Raw genomic sequence first — 16,515 nt, 5'->3', positions numbered from 1 at the left:
CATAACTAAATCTTCAATTAAAGTCTCATCTTTTGCAGGAAAAGGAAAGATGTGCATCATGGTTTGCTCACAGACTATCTATAACAACTCCTGAAAGGACATCTGCACTGATGAAGTCTGAGGACATTTTGCACCAACAAGTATTCCTCATTTTTCATACCTCAGTGGTTCCAGGAGTGCCCTGAACTAAACTTCAACTTGTTAATCTCCACAGGTATTTGGACTGCAGCCCATGTATTCTCAATGGATACCTGACACACAATAAATGGCAATATTTGGTTCATACAGTAAAACCCAAAGCCTTTGCCAATTAGTAATACTATTATTACATGGTCCTGATGCAAATTTCACTGGCCTTGTTGGGTTTTGCTTTCCATCAGCTGCAACTACACAATGTCTGGATGGTAAACTTTTAGTTAATCACTGGGATAATAATATTTAATCAGTACTAAGGTTTCCATCTATACTATATGCTTATAATCTCACTGTAAAATTAATTATTTCACTGCTGTAGCAGTAAGCAATGGAACATGAGCCGTTCAATGGGATATTTACTGACATATTGTTTCTGAGTGGACAGAGCTCCATTTTTAGACTGCTTTGCTATTGAAGGGGAATTTGCAAGAATTCCCCTCTTTTCCCCTCCTCCTCAGCTTTTGAACTCATCATCTGATTTTAGGCAAACAGGACAGCAGTAGACACAGAGCTCCTAAAACTCATGTGAACATCAAAGAAACACCTCAAACCCATCTGTAGGCATCTTGGTTGAGCCAAGAGACTCAATTTGGGAACCTCATTTTGCAGGAAAGATTGCAGAAGGAGTCAACAGCTGTGGGTGCTGCTGGCCAGGCAGCCAATGGGTTGGCAAAAGCAGCACCTGGGAAGTGCCCACATCTGGCACCATCTGCTCCACCAACAGCTCAGGGCTGGAGGAAGGAGTTTTGGGGCCACAAAAGCAGAGCTTGAGTCAGCACAAAGGGAAGCAGAGGTGCTGTGGGTACAGGTGCACGGGAAGCTGTGGCTGTGCTGTTGCAGAGCTACATCAGTAAGGAAAAGGGAGCATGGCTTTGGGAGCAGGATGCTGGTCCTGAACTGCACCACGTGCTGGGGTGATGAGCTGGATGCATAGGGAGGCTGCATGCAGGCAACTGAACAAAATTCCAGAATTTCCTACAAATTTCCTAAACAAAATTCCAGAATACAGAAGCATCCAAAACACAGCAGAGGGGAAAACCACAGATGAAACAGCAAAGAAAACAAAAAGCTGCTGCAGACCTGTGTAAATAAATGGTGAAGCTGCATAAACCTCGAGGATTTCTGGTTTGTGGTGCTGGATTAAAGAGCAAAGCAAGAGCAGAAGAGATTCTGCCTGCATTCTGCTCTCAGAGGAAACATAATGCACAAAAGCAAGATTGGCAGCAGAAGGAGGATCCAGTGTTTGGGGATCAGTGTACACTATTGAGGCTGAAGTGCTCTTTAGCAGGGTTCTCTAACACACAGACTCTGTGGGGAAGCTCTGGAGACCATTTACAGAGCGCTTTCCTGAGCTCAGGGCACCACTGAGTCGTTCTTGGCCACAAAATGTTATCTCTGGCTGTTTAGGATGTTCAGAATCCACAGTCCTCCCAAAGAGATGGGGAAATCTGTGAGGCCAAGAGGCCATGAGACATCTGAGGAACAGCTGCTGAGAACTTCAGAGGTTCCAAGGACCTTCAAGTTGATTAAAAATAGAAATAATTTAATCAAGGTCACATTTCTCCTCAAAAAGAAGGAATTCTCTCTAAGTACACAGAATTTTGTTACAGTAAAAGTACTCCCTGTGATGGCAATTCACGGGCCTTTGGAAAATAAATACATTAAGTCATTCTAGGCCAGCTTCTTTCAGTCAAGACTTCCAAGGGGACTGAGAGGTCACACATGAACCTCAGCAAGAAGCCCCATGGTTCAGTGTCTCCCCATAACCCATGAAGGATCTTCCAGCAGGCTTCTTAGGACAAAGTTCCTACTGGATCCTTGATTGGCTTCTTCCTGCCACAGCCACTCAGCTCTGCTCCCCTTCTAAATTCAAAACAGGGGGGAAATCCAGAGAAAGGAAATTCTCTTGTTAGGAAAAGAAATACAATTAGTCCCTTACACACACAAGATCCATTTCCAACTCATATACTTCAGCTTTATTTTTCTGGAAGTTCTAAGCTCCTTCCTCACTGTTAGTGGGAGCTCTGTGTGTCTGATGGGGTTTGGGAAAGCATGAAGGTAAAATAAAATCACAGAATTCTTTTCAGGTCACTTATTAATGCACAAGATTCCTGTGGCCTGAATTAGTTAATTCCTAAACAGCTGGGACTGTCAAGAAAACCTTGATTTTGCATTCCCTTCCTTATGCTCCCTTCTGCTGAAGTACATTAACAAAAGAGGTTAATTTGTCAAATTACTGATATTCATATGCTGAGCTGAGATTCATCACACTTGGTGGTCTGGAAATCTTTTATAGGACACAGAACTGAACATGAGCTGGACAAAACAAGGAGAGGTACCTTGAGTCAGCCTGAGCACAAACGGACAGATTGAATTTTCCTGGCATTAGCCACAATAAATACATCCCAGGGCATAAGGGGTGAGGGAACAGTGGAACAAGGAGGTATTCTTGGCTGATTTTGAAGGTTTTGTTTGTGCCCAATGGCTTAGGAAATTTGTTCATCCTTCCTTGAAGGCTGCATTTGTAATGCTGTACCACTGCTGGGGTGAGTCAGAGGTTAACTTAATGCCCAGATAAATTCCAACTGCACAATTTCTGTTCACCTGACCCGTGGATCTGTGCCACACGTTGACTCAAATATTAGAGTAAAATAAAGAACTAAAGATCTTTTTCACGTTGCCTTTCACCCCTCTGAACAAGGCACAGCCCAGTGGGAACTTGGGTAGAATTCTCTCCCTATAGTTTGCCAACCTGAAGAATTCGGATTTAACTGTCTTCAAAATTCTTCTCTAATTGTTGTTTTTCCTAATTTATTTTCTCTCACAGACATCTGGACTACTGGGCAAGGTGAGTTTGCCCTCAGTCACAGAGGCCATGGTGGTTCATCAGCCTCTTAAGTCACACAACTACACTGCCTTCTTCAAACACCCTCCCAAAATCCCAAAATTCTGAATCAAGCATCAACAATCATGAAACAGGCTCTGAAAAGTACAGGAATGAAAACAAACACATCAGGGCCCTTTTGCTGGCTGGTGTTTGAAACTTCAGCACAGCATCCAGTTCATGCCTCATACATTTTTTCCATGGCTGTCAGATGTATACACACTTCTGTTTTTTCAAAGCAGCTCATATTTCACATATTCACATCAGTCTGAGAAATGTGGCTCATAAAAGGTGAGAAGAAACAGTAACATCCAAGTGTACCCAGAGACCGTTTACCCACCAGGCACATTCATATTGTCTCTCAACAGAGTGTATGACCTGTATCATAACATCAGGGAAGGGGATGCTTCACTGATCTGCAGAGGCACTGTGAGCTTTATTCTTCTTCCAGTCAATGACAGCTGAGGCCAGAAGTGCCTGACCTGCCACAGAAATTCCTGGGCTTAGTTTCTAATTGCATTCCTTCAGAAACTACATGTCCTCAAAATAACAGTTAGCACCATTAAATATTCAGAATAAGCATCTCTCAACCATCTAAAATTCAAAATTAACAAATTAAACACACATCTAGATTTATGAGCAAAGTGAAAAAACAATAAGAGAGCATTGGTGACAGAGCTGTGAATCCAAAATGGAATACCTACTCATTACTTCAGGATGCAGTGGAAGCACTCAGAAAGTGTGCATATTTTTCAGAGCACTAAAAAAGTAAATACTCTGGGGAATATCACACTGTACCTACATAACTCAGGGGGTTTTGGATGTGTACAGCTTTTTTACCTGCCCTGACACAGAAGTGAAGACCTCTGCCAAGCATGACAATTGTGGGATGAAGCTCTGCCAAAGCTGCCAAGAATTTTCACGGTGAGAATTTCTTTCTGAAACATCTCCTCTGCCCACAGCTTTGTTAGAGGTTCTTCTGGTTATTATTTCTGGACAATGAGCTGCAATTATCAAAAGATTTTAGAAAAAAGGTAAGAGACCATCGTGCAGCCACCCTGCAGAAGCCTCTGCCATGCAGGGCTTGGATTTTGACCCAGCTTGTGAGCCCACAGCTCTGCTGAGAGGGAAGTCAGCAGGAGAACAGCAATGGGAGCATGAGTTGGCTCTCAGAGATTCAAAGTTTATCTGTGTAAGATGATGTTTTGCAAGGCAGAATACAGAAATAAATAAGTGTGTTTTGGAGCAGAGTTGTTGAAGGGAAAGAGATGGGGAATAACTAGGAAGGATAATTTATTTTCCCATATAATAAATATAAGCTGCCTCCCCCTCAAAGTATCAATCATTGGTGTAAGGAGACTCTAGGCCAGCTGCATCCATTTAAAAGGGTTAATGTGGAAGTGTAGGATTTGTAGTACCTATTTCTACAGTCATTTTTGTCAGGGGTGCTGGTAAGAACAAGGACTCACTGAAGGGAGGCTGAATGCTTGTCTGGTAACAGCTGCCAGCTGTGAGCCTGAAACACAGCAGGGCACCTTTCCCACCTCCTGCCTCCCCTGAGGATTCCACAGCTGCTCCCAAGGAGGGACAAGATAGTGCACAGAACACAGGCTAATCCCATCAGGCAAGGTCTAACCTGCCTGCTTGGGTTTTGTCTCCTGCCACCCACAGAAATAAAAGCTCTACGTGTGAGATATCAAGGGATTTTAACCAGAAAAGGGACAGGGGTGCTAAGACAAGAAGCTGAGTGTCAGGCTTATGATTTTTGGAGGGGCTGGAGGATTGCACTGAATTTTCACTGAGCTGTGTATTAGGGGTTGTATTGGAGGAAAACTTTCTACCTCAGCAGACCCCAAACCCCACTGTTTGTGTGGAACTCCAGCAATTACAGAACTCTGGAGCAGAAAAGCCCCACTGCACCAGCCCTGAGTGCTGAACTTTTCTAAGCCAAACGCTGGTAGGGAAATTAGAGGAATGGAGTTCCTCAGCTGGAAAGCTGATGGTAAAACACCAAGAAGCCACAACTCCCCACATTCTTTTGCTATGAAGAAATGACACAGCTCTTTTATAACCAGCTGAAAAGCCCAGGGTAGTGCAGATACCCAACTACTGCAAGGCAGTGACTCTGATTGAACTAGGCAGCACCTGCACACCTGTGTGCATCTTTAAGGAGTGGCAAATAGAGCCTGCCTGGTCATCTGCAGCCACTTGTCTGCTGGCTGCCACAGCACAGTTCAAACCCCAAAAAAGGTCAGAGCTAGCAAAAACACTGGTCTGTACAAGATACAGCAGGGAAATGAGATTACCACATGGCACAGGGAAAATAAACCCTTGGTTCACTTGTTTTAGCTGAAAGAGGAGAGGAAGACACACATTGCCAGCAGGCTGCAGAGGATCTGCACCACAGGAAATGGTCACTTCTGACTTCACAAAGCATCTGTTGATTTAGTCTGGGGTGCACATCACACCAGAGAAGTCTTTGCTGCTTTCCTTAAAGTATAAAAAATGAGAAGAGCTCTCTTTGGTAGCTTTCTCCAGGAAATCTCAAAACATGAAGAGTTTAATTAGTCTGATCCAAAACTGGAACTAAAACTCAGATCTACATGTAAAAGCAAAAGTCATGAATGCGTTTGATGTATTTTAAGCAAGACACTGAACCACAGTTGTTATTTACAGATCAAAGAAGCTCCAGCAGTGTCCTGAAACAATCTAAGTGAGAAATGCCAAAATCTGATTTCATCCTTGTCCATGTGTTGCTTTGAACTCGTAATTCACAGAACTGGTCACTATATTGAACTAATTATCAAGCTTAATGCGTGCCAATTTTGATGGCTGTGCTCTCTTATAAAAAAGTCAGGTTTGAAGGGAAGTGGAATGATATACTGGAAGATGTGAAGCCTTTAGTGAAATCTGGGGAGGAAAAACAACCAATATACCAAAAACATCCCTTCTTGCCAAAGCCCAAACATAATTTACTTTTCTAATTAGTTACTGCGACACAGATTAGAAAAATAAATAGTTTGCATTAACCAATACATTTTAAAAAATAAAGTGGGTAATTCCTCCTCCCTCCCAGGAAAAGTTTCTTGTAATGGTTAAGTGAAAAAATATCTACACAATCTAAAAATCTAATGAAGTCACATATTGTACATGGAAGTAAAACAATAATTTCACAGCACAGCCTAATACATTTAAATTGAAATACTAGCAGCAGTGAAAAGAAACACTGATAAAGTACTTCTGCAGGCAGGAATGTAGAAACAAAGTCTGTTCAGATATCAGTGAAGACTTAAAAACTACTTTTTTTGGCAATTACTTACTGTGGTTGGAAATTACCACAAGCACTGGTGTGCCAAAGAAGTGATTTCAGGAATCACACAGCTTAGGCTATAATTAAAAAGCAATCTTTGGGAAATAGGTTATTACCAGTATTTAGCAGCTAATTTGTTCGTTAATGCCTTAACAAAGCTCTCCTCTGATTGCAATGGAGGAGGAACAACTTCAAGAGGATTATTTGCTATTAAGACTTGTACTCAATTATTGAGAGTGCTGCTGTGCTGCAATTACAATGGCAGAGCAGTCATCAGGAAAGCTGGATGGATCCAGCCTGTGCTGCAGCCAGCAATTCCCACGTGCAGGGGCTCTGATTTTTAAGGATAATTTGCAGAATACCCTCACAAATTTGAGCGCTTGCTGATTAGCAGAGGTGCAAACTCAGTCTGCCTCAAGACCAATCACACATTTCATTTTATGGGGATTTCCCCCCCCATATTAATTTCATTTGTGAAGGAGCAGTTGTGTAACTGCTGGAGTCTCTAGGTAACATTTTTCACCAAGATAATATGATACTAATTTGGTTTTCCTTCTGACAATATTTCAGAAAGCATCTTCTGTCAAATTCTATGAACACCATATTTATGTCACATTATGGGAGACAAACATGACAGTAACATACAAATATATGCCAAGTATTGACAGGTTATAATTGACTCAAAGCTGCCACCACTTGTCACTGTCTCCTGCAATAGTTCCTGTCCTGCTGATCAGGACAAGGAATTCAACACCTCACTAACCCCAGATTTAAATTCTGTCTTGGGAACCATAACAAACAAACCTCTAGGTAACAGGACTGAGTTAAAAAATCCAAACTCACCCATATTTATGAACTGCTTTTCCTGCCAATAACACATCTTCAGTCTCTTATTACTGCATTTCAATAGCAAAGACAACATCAGGGAAATCAGGGAATACTTTTAACAACATAATTGAACCTGAGACACAGAGAGACAATTGAACCTTTCTGTGTAAAGGTTGGTTTGGGGAGCTGCTGCCCAGCTGACACAGGAGCTCAGGAAGCCTTCAGCTGCAGAGCAAAGCAGAGAGGCCCATTAATCATATTTATCAAGATTGTCTACCCTGGATTTCATGCAGTTAGGGGAAATGTGCTATTCTACTTCAGCAACAAGGAGTGAGGCTAAAACAAACTGACCTAACTGCATGGGTCATTTCCAGAAATAGAAAGGATATCAGCAGCACAGCTGCACAGGCCAGGAGGCAAAATGCTGGGGTAAGAAACATTCACCCAAAACTTCTGAGGTATGTAGCCAGTGGCAAAACTAATAACGGGCTACATTTTGCTTTAATTGGCATTCAGTACATTCAAGTCAGCAAGACAAGATCCAGTTAAGTGCCTTATGGTCTTGTGTTTCATGAGCCTCCTAAAATGTTTTATTGCACTTCAGTATTTCATATCAGCAAAAGCAAGGAGGGAGCAGATAACCTCCCACTGAGGTATGAGCATATTATTTATTCTGATGCTCGTGGAACCTTCCTCGTTTGCCCTCCCTTTTACATTAAGAGACTGTACAATGCCAAATGCAACCACAGCTGTTCTCCCATGGGAGAGCAGGGGCAGTTCCCTGGTTTGTGATTCTCTCTCTTTGTGAGGCTTTGCTCTGTCTGAAGGAGCATTGAGATGCCTCAGTCTCCTCAGGACAGAAACCCATCCATGTCACATATTGTGTATCACTGGCAGCCTTTAACTGGGAAAGGTTCAAGCCTGGGATAGCCAGATCTGGCAGAGGGACCCCAGCACTGCAGTCATGCCAAAACACTCAGGGCAAACTCCAGACCTGCTGGCTTTGAAAAGCAAGAACACAGTTTTTAACCAACATAACAAGCAAATGTGCAGAGCTTATGCTTTATTGGCTTCCATAAAATTAACAGAAAAATAAAAGTGAGATAAGAGCCTGGTTTAATAGCACTATTTCCATCTGCAGTACACACACCAGGCCTGCTTTACCTAAGTTTCTATAAAAATTATGAAAATCATGTTACCACCATGCTCCACCTCCCACAATATGCAATGCAATATAGTTGCATTACCAACTTTATTATCACTAAGAAGTGATGTGAGATTTTCAAATTAAAGCACACACCACATTAACCCAAAGATTATAAATTTAGTTGTATAAATAAGCTAAAGAAATGCAGAATACTAACAGATGTTGAAGTAAAATTTGAAATAGATTACACAGCCCATGAAGTCTCAGCACAGATGCTGCCAGGTGTTGGGATCAGACATCCTCCTTTCTCTTTTTCATGGCACGTGGGCATTATTCCATGGGGCAAGAATACATGGAGAATGCTACAGCCCTCATATAACCTATTTATATCAAGTGAAAAACTCGCCAAAGCTAAAAAATGCGAGCCAATAAAATCATTCCCAAGCTAAACCTCACACAAGTGAAAAACAAGGCTAGTTCCCAACATCAAAACGACAATTTCACATTTCAGATGTTGAGTTTGCTTTGCAGGCGGGGTGAGGGGCAGGATGAAGGCATCGCTCCCCGGATCCCGGGGATGAAGGGATCGCTCCCCGGATCCCCGGGATGAAGGGATCGCTCCCCGGATCCCCGGGGATGAAGGCATCGCTCCCCGGATCCGCGGATTTCACCCCAAACTCCGCCCGGGGCTGCCGCAGGCGCGGGCGCTGCTGCCCTCTGCTGGCCGAGCGCGGGCAGTGCCACGGCCAGGGAGCCACGGGAATTCTCCGATTTCCCTTTTCCCGCCCCAAATGTTCGCTGCAAGGGTGAATTCCTACCGCACTCCCGAGGTTCCCCTTTAACCAAGCTAAGAAAGCTGTTTCATTTATTCCATCTGCTAAAACCAACCAATCTGGCCCTTAAAATATCCTAAAGTGGGGTATGGCTTTCAGTATTTTCTCTTTTGAGGGGCACTTCTCCAGCACTCAAAACAGTGGGACCAATTCCTATTTCCTGCTAGATAATAAACAGGTTGTCTTTCAAAATAATTGAAGTATGATATGTCTTAAACACTTGGAAGAATTGTTCTTGTGGCACTCACTTACAAGTGCTTCTCTAGCCATTCTTCCAATCTTTAGCATAAATGATAAATTACATAAGTTCTCTGCCATAGATGTGGTTTCTTTTTCACACCTTCACCATAATCTTTGGGTACAGATTCAAGTATCAGATTGCTGATTCTTTTAACTGTGCTTCTGTTTGTAGCAGGTGCAGAGAAACCAGAAAATAGTACCCTACATATGAAAAAAACCAGGTAAGTGCTATTAAAATTGACAGCAGCGTGATCCTGCAAGTGGAAATCTTTCACTGTAAAATCATGTTTTGGACTACTTCAGGCAAGAATTTCATCCTTGAAAAACAGTCCTGTACTTTCAGGAAATTGCTAAATTGCTTGCTGTTCCAGACCAATCACACACATTTACAGGCGTAGTTGCTTCAGAGAGTCCAAGACCCTTGACAAGAAATTATTAAAAGCTATACCATATTTAAGATATAGAAGTATCCACGTGTATATTTGTACATATTTTATATAAACATATGCCCTACATATATCTTTTTGGGGTTGGAGAATTACCCACTTCAGCACACACATGCAGAAGTTGCTTCACCCACCAGTGAAATGTGGCCTTCACCAAAAACAGCCCAGCAAACCTCCAGCCATCAGCAGGATGGATCTACAACTTAGCAAAACAGGAACTGAGACCTACAAAAAGTATTTACATGGACAAAATACAGTTGTACAAGTTGGAATGCAGCTGAGGAATTAAAACTAAAAGCCACCACTCAGCCAAAAATTCAAACCATTCTCAAACATGTAGAAATCAAAGCAATCAGTGTAGCAAATAGAGTCCCTAGGTTATTTAAAAGACAAAAACAAATCAACAAAAAAAACAACAAAAGAAACAAAAATATCACAGCACAAAGAAAACCAGAACTTTTCCTTCATACTATTATTTTCTTCTCAACTTAGTATTGCCCACAGTGCTGCTACCCACCCACAAAACACATTCCTACACCATGAATGCTGCATTTGCAGAAACACTTTAGCAAGCTGCTTTGAGAATGTATGGAAATGGTATCTTTGTTGGAAGCCTGGAGCAGGACACGCTTCCTGCAAGACTCTGCTTGCACCCACATTGAGCTGGAAAGAATCTGCATTATCAAATCACAGCCTGTTCTTTGAGAGCACATGGCTTTCCAAGTGGTTTTCTCTTCAAAGACCCCAGCTGCAAGGCTGTAGCTTTCAAAATACAGGAATGCTCTGCATATATGGAATTCTTTTCATCTGAATAGACCCACTGATGTCAGAGAGGTGCAGGGACTGTGTGCTCCACTGGTAAACAGCACATCCACGGCACCAAGGATGGCTGAATTCTGCTTCTGGCCAGGCTGGATGGACACTGCACCTGGCACCAAGAGAGTGTTCAACCAGAACATCTTGCTTTTAAACGTTTGACCAAAAAAAGCCAAAAAACCCTCATTCCTTCCTCCCAAACATCCCAAGGAATTTGCTTTAGGATTCTTTCCACCATTCAGGCACGTCACAAAACCTATTTCCCACAACTGGTAAATTAGGAAAACCAGGGTTATTTTGTAGTCTGTAAAAGCCATTTACATCTGCTTTCTGAGATCTCCATTTTCATCTCCAAGTACTATTCCAGCATTTGCAGAGACAAGGTAATGGGCACAACCTACAGCAGCAGAGTTATTCATTTTACCCATTTACTGCTGTTCCAGGTCACAAACCAGGGTGTGCCTGAGGCCTTATCCCAGACTTGTCTCTGCTCCCACCCCTCAAGAATCCCCTTTAACCCTCACAGCCCCCTCAAAATGAAAATCCCTTGAATATTGATACCAAGGATGATAAAAGTGACACAGGAGCTGATACAACTCCAGTGATGGGCTTTCCAAGACAAAGTGATGTTAGAGTGGGAAGCAGGGACTTATTTTTCAACTTCCTCCCATTAATCCTGAAGTCACATAAGCTCTGCACAATTTTCCACAAAGCTCTTTAATCCATTTTACAGCCCTTATCCCTTTCATGAGACTGCTGATGCTCTATATGGAAACATCCATGCCAAAGAAATGCTGGCTGCTCGGTAAAAGTCAAAAACCAGTGTTACAGCTCCTGCCTGGCAAATTCCTGGTTAAACCTAACCTATCTAGAGTCACAAAAAAACATAAAGCCAGCTCAGTTTTCCAGAAGGTAACAAAAGACAGATACTGCACATATTTCACTAAGGAGGATGTTTATTTTTCCAAATATTGTACTAAGATAGTGTCCTGTTTGCTTCTTTCTATCGACATCTGCTCTGTAATACACAGAGAATGACAAAAGATCAAAGTTTTAATTGTGCAAGTGAAAGAATGTATTAATAACATTCTTTCTGTCCTACAGCAACAGAGATAAACTTAAAAAAAACCCTCTGTAACAGCTCAGAGAACAGGATATTTATATAAAGATGTCCTAACAAAAGAAAAGCATGCACAACTACCTTAAATGGATAAACAAACTCCCTGTTTGCAGTGTGCCCTATTGAGCTCAGCCCTCAGAAATCCCCTCCAACCCTCAGTCAACAGGGTCAACATATCTCAGCTGGGTTTTACATTTTTATACACACACCCTTCAGCATCCTCTGTTCACCAACCCTTTAAAATTAGGAAAACTCAAGCAGGTGTGCCTTTAAGGCCCATTTTACTGCTAGTTGCTTTAGCTTTCCTCTTCTAGGCAATAAGTTGTTTAAGAGAGTTTTTTGTTGTGGTTTTTTTTTTGTTTGTTTGTGGGGAATTTTTTTTTCAAACTTACTTTATTTACTGCTAGCTTCTTCCTCATCTGCTAAGGCTGCACTGTATGTCCTCCACAGCCCTTTTGAGACCCACCTTGTAAAAGGACAGCAGGTCTGTGGAACACACACAACAAGCAGTACCTCCTCTTCAGGAGATATTATTTCTGCTTGGGTCTCTGGAATTTGCTGCTGTTTCCCACACTGCTGCCACAGCACACTTTGCACTGGCTGTCCCTCTCCTCCTGAAGTTATTCTACCATTCCCTCCCTCCCAGGACAGCAGCAGTGCCTTTATCCACTCAGGGCTCTGCCTTCCATATATTGAAGGGAAAAACACAAACCCACAAACCCCAAACCAACCCACAGCTGCTCTACCTTAAAGAACTGCCCAAGGTGGCAGCTGGGCTGCCTCACCTAAACCAAAGCCAAGAGTGTGTGGTCTCCAAGTGGGGTCAGGTTTGTCAGGGGGTTCCTTTCAAACTCAGAGCTCTGAGAGCTGAAACAACATCAACAACAAAGAATCCCTGCCACCTCCACCTGAATGGAGGCCAACACAAGCAGAGTTTGAATTGTCTCAGAAAAGTCTAAGAGGACAAGTGTGGTATTCACATTCTCTGAACAGAGAGAGACATAATTCTCTCTTCCCAGGACTTTTCCTGGGGAAAGCAGTGAGAAGCTCAGAGAAGAAGAGAAAACAATTCTTACCTCTACTTGCTGCTCCTGCTATTTTGCACATGTGGAATGTGTTATGGAGATTGTTTACCCAAAGTGATTTGTTAATTGGACACTGGTGAAGGTTGTTTTGATTCCTTGGCCAATTGGGTCAAAGCTGTGTCCTGCCTGTCTGCAGACAGTCACGGGTTTTTCTTTAGTATCTTTGTAGTATAGTATCTCTTTAGTATGTAACTTAGTATAGTATTAGTGTAATATAGTATAGCTTAATAAAGCAATTGCTCAGCCTTCTGAATCAAAGTCAGAAGCCCATTATTCCCTGGCTGGGAGATTGCCTGTTTCTACAATAGACAAGCTCAGCCAGGGCTACCTCACAGCAAAGACTGACATTTGAAAGTGACTCTCAGTCTCTTTCCACGACATCTGTGAGTTACAGAGAGCCAGTCATTCTCCATCCCTTTTGTCTTAAAGAAAGTTGAATATTAATTTAGCTCCTTTTGAATCTCCTTCCAAGCTAGAGACCAGACCCTTTGCAGTGTTTTCACAAGTGACAAACTGGATTAAAAGCACACGGAACACCCACTCTGGACTCGCTCACTTCTTCCAAGCCATGGTAATTCAGGACAGAAGGGACACCAGATTTACTGAGAAGCTGCAACCTGCACACAGACATGCCAGTGAAGTAACTCAGTGTACACAGGGAAAGGGACAAAGCACTTCCTTTTCTTTTGTGCTGTCCCCTCATTTACAAGAACGTCCTCTAAGACATCTGCTGGAGTCCCGTAACAGGAAAGGAAATGGAAGAGCTCCAGTGGGAACTCGGGGGTTTCTTTCTTTTTCCCATGAACTGAACATTATGGAATTTTAACAGATGTTCTACTTGGTCATAGTTAATAAAATGAATTATGCAGGAATTAAAAATCTGGCTCCATTTGCCTATATAGGATCTCAGCAGCAGAACTCCATTCCCATTTAGGAATTCTAAAGGATTTGCAGTGGATTTATAGTCTGCTCCTGCCTTGTTATGAGATGGTTGGAAATTTTAGCAGTTAACTTTTCTCTGTTGTGGAAAATGTGAATAAATTTACCTGTCCATTGATTGATCTTAGTAGCATGATCCAGTTTCCACAGTGCTGCACACTGGTACACTACAGCCATAGGAAGGGGCAATTCTCACTTGGATTTACTTTGGAAATGACATCATGGGAATTCCACATCATTTCACAGCCTCTGATTTCTGCCATTTATTCAAAGTCTCATTGAGCAACCTAATAACCATACTCCCACTTTGTGCTTTATTACAAAAGCCTTCCTCTTGGAGCACAGATGTCTCTGTCGGGCTTCTGCTGCCAACAGAATGATGCACTGTACCTCACCTCCCTTTCCATTTTAGGATTAGTTCAGTATAACTCCATCAAAGGAAGATGTAAAGACCAAAATGTAATGGAGATGTGAGAGAAGAGGCGCCAAAAAGGTGAAAAGAGTCACAGCCAAAACTTTCAAGCCTGGAGGTTCACTCAAAGTTATTTCCAAAAGCATTATGTACTTAGCCATCTTCTTTCTCTTCTAATATCCATCTGCTCAGAAAGCATTCTGAGAAGATAAAGGGGATAAGTCAGAGTGAGAATCAAAACTGAAGGATGAAACCTTGCACCAGCACAGCAGCTAAAGCCAATTACATGGAGCAGAGTAAGGCTGTCCTGAAAAGATCTTCTATACTAAAGCAAGAAGATGAGGCTTCCACACCACACTCCATTTATAAAAATACTTATTTTCACTGAAATTCAATCAACTGGCAAGCAGATCCCTGTCCAAAAAATCTTCTTGATATAATACAAAAAATTTTATCCCAATGCAACAGCTAAAATGAACCTTTCTTAAACTCCAGCTCAAGAACTTCGCCAACATAAGAATATGATCACCTGAAAAGCATCAATATTCCCAACCTCTTCCAAATTTTTTTTAATGAAAAATCATGTATTGAAGACTCTCTATCAGAAAATTCCCACTCCATTATAACTAAACAAAGGGGTTTGTGTAGGCAGAGAACCTAAGCATGTAAACAAACCTTGTAAGTATAAAAATCAGCTGGAATTAAGTACCACCTCATGTATGCTATGCAGCTGCCAGGATGTGCCTAATAATGAATTAATATAGATTTCATCTGAAAATAAAAGCCCTAAAGGGAGAAGTACACTTAAAGAGAAAGAAAAATACCAAGATTCAATGTCAGGCTTACAGCAGCTCCAGCTGAAGGTGCAAAAGGCTGTTACTCAAGTGGACATTGCTTTACAAAATTTAGTGTCAGAAAGATGCAAGAGTCTTAACAGTGTTAAATTCAAAGAGGTTTTTTTTTTTTTAAACATCACCTGTGATTTGCTTCATTTTTAAGAGAAAGCACATTTCATTTAGTAATCATTTATTTCTCATTCTATTGGACAGATTCTTCCAAAAAGCAATACTTCAACTGAAATCAGTTCTGAAGGATCTTTTATGAATATACATAATGAAGAGGACTCCCATTAAATTTCCAACAAAGTGTTGCCATTTTGAGTAAACAAAGTTATCTCAGCAGGGTCACACACTGTGCCATGAATATGGTCTGCAAATTAATTACCACCCTGACACATGTCAAAACAAATTTTAAGGAGAATAGCACACAGTAGCAACCATGTGCTTTATCTACCTGTTAGTATGCAAAATCTGTACTCAATGGGATCTAAATTTATTCATTTATTCAGAACCCCTCTGAGAAATCAAAATGATTCCTATTCATTCGCCTTTTTTGCCCGTCAGCAAATGAAATCTGAGTGAATAACACGTTTAGTGAGCCAGAAAATAAGTACAGGACAAAGCTGTGGTGGGGGTTACATTTCAGAAAAGCAGGTGTCATCTTTGCACAAATAACTAATTTTTTAAACTCTCAAAACTGCTACAATAAACTGCAGTGCATTGGCATTTGTCAGCACTTTAAGGAACACTAAGTTTTGGTGTTTCTTATTTTAGGTAATACCCATCTTTATTCTGTACTTGTAACAAGAGCTGGCCAACAGAACTGTCCTGAAAACAGTTTTCAGCATGAAAAAAAGGTTTTAAAAAGCAGAGCTATTGAATGAGATTAAAAAGCCTCTGCAGCTGGCTTTATTATCAATGGCAACACAGATCTGGGCCCATGTTTAAAACAGAAGAGGGAAGATCCAAACCTACCTTTAGGTATCCAAACATAACCTTTATCCACCTGAGTTACAGGAGGAGAAGACAAACCCACACAGCACATCCAGAATGTCCCATGGAGAGCCCTTCCTGGACCCCAGGAAAGAATTGCTCCCTGTGAGGGTGGGGAGCCCTGGCACAGGGTGCCCCGAGAAGCTGTGGCTGCTCCATCCCCAGTTCAAAGCCAGGCTGGATGGGATTTTGGGCAACCTGGCATGGTGGAAGGTGGGGGGTGGAACAAGATGGGGTTTTTTGGTCCCTTCCAACCCAAACCTTTCTGTGATTTTGTTTTCCTAGGAACCAATTGATCTCTCTATTTCAGGTACACATACATCATGCAATTTCTGTTTTGTCAGAAGATGATCTCCTGGGATCTGATACTGAAACAATTTTAGACAGGGAGTTCATCAGTAGGTTTTTCTACTTATTTTATAAACTGC

General features: G+C 41.8%; 1 protein-coding gene across 1 annotated transcript in view; it reads right to left on the bottom strand.

Annotated features, from left to right (window-relative positions):
* Positions 1–16,515, bottom strand: part of SLC25A26 (solute carrier family 25 member 26) — an 83,582-nt gene that overhangs the window by 46,407 nt on the left and 20,660 nt on the right. The gene's annotated exons all lie outside the window — the stretch shown is intronic.

Source organism: Fringilla coelebs, assembly GCF_963513975.1.
Source record: "Fringilla coelebs genome assembly, chromosome: 13".
NCBI lineage: Eukaryota > Metazoa > Chordata > Aves > Passeriformes > Fringillidae > Fringilla > Fringilla coelebs.
Note: the sequence above shows the minus strand (reverse complement) of the source record. Positions and strands in the feature narration are given on the sequence as shown.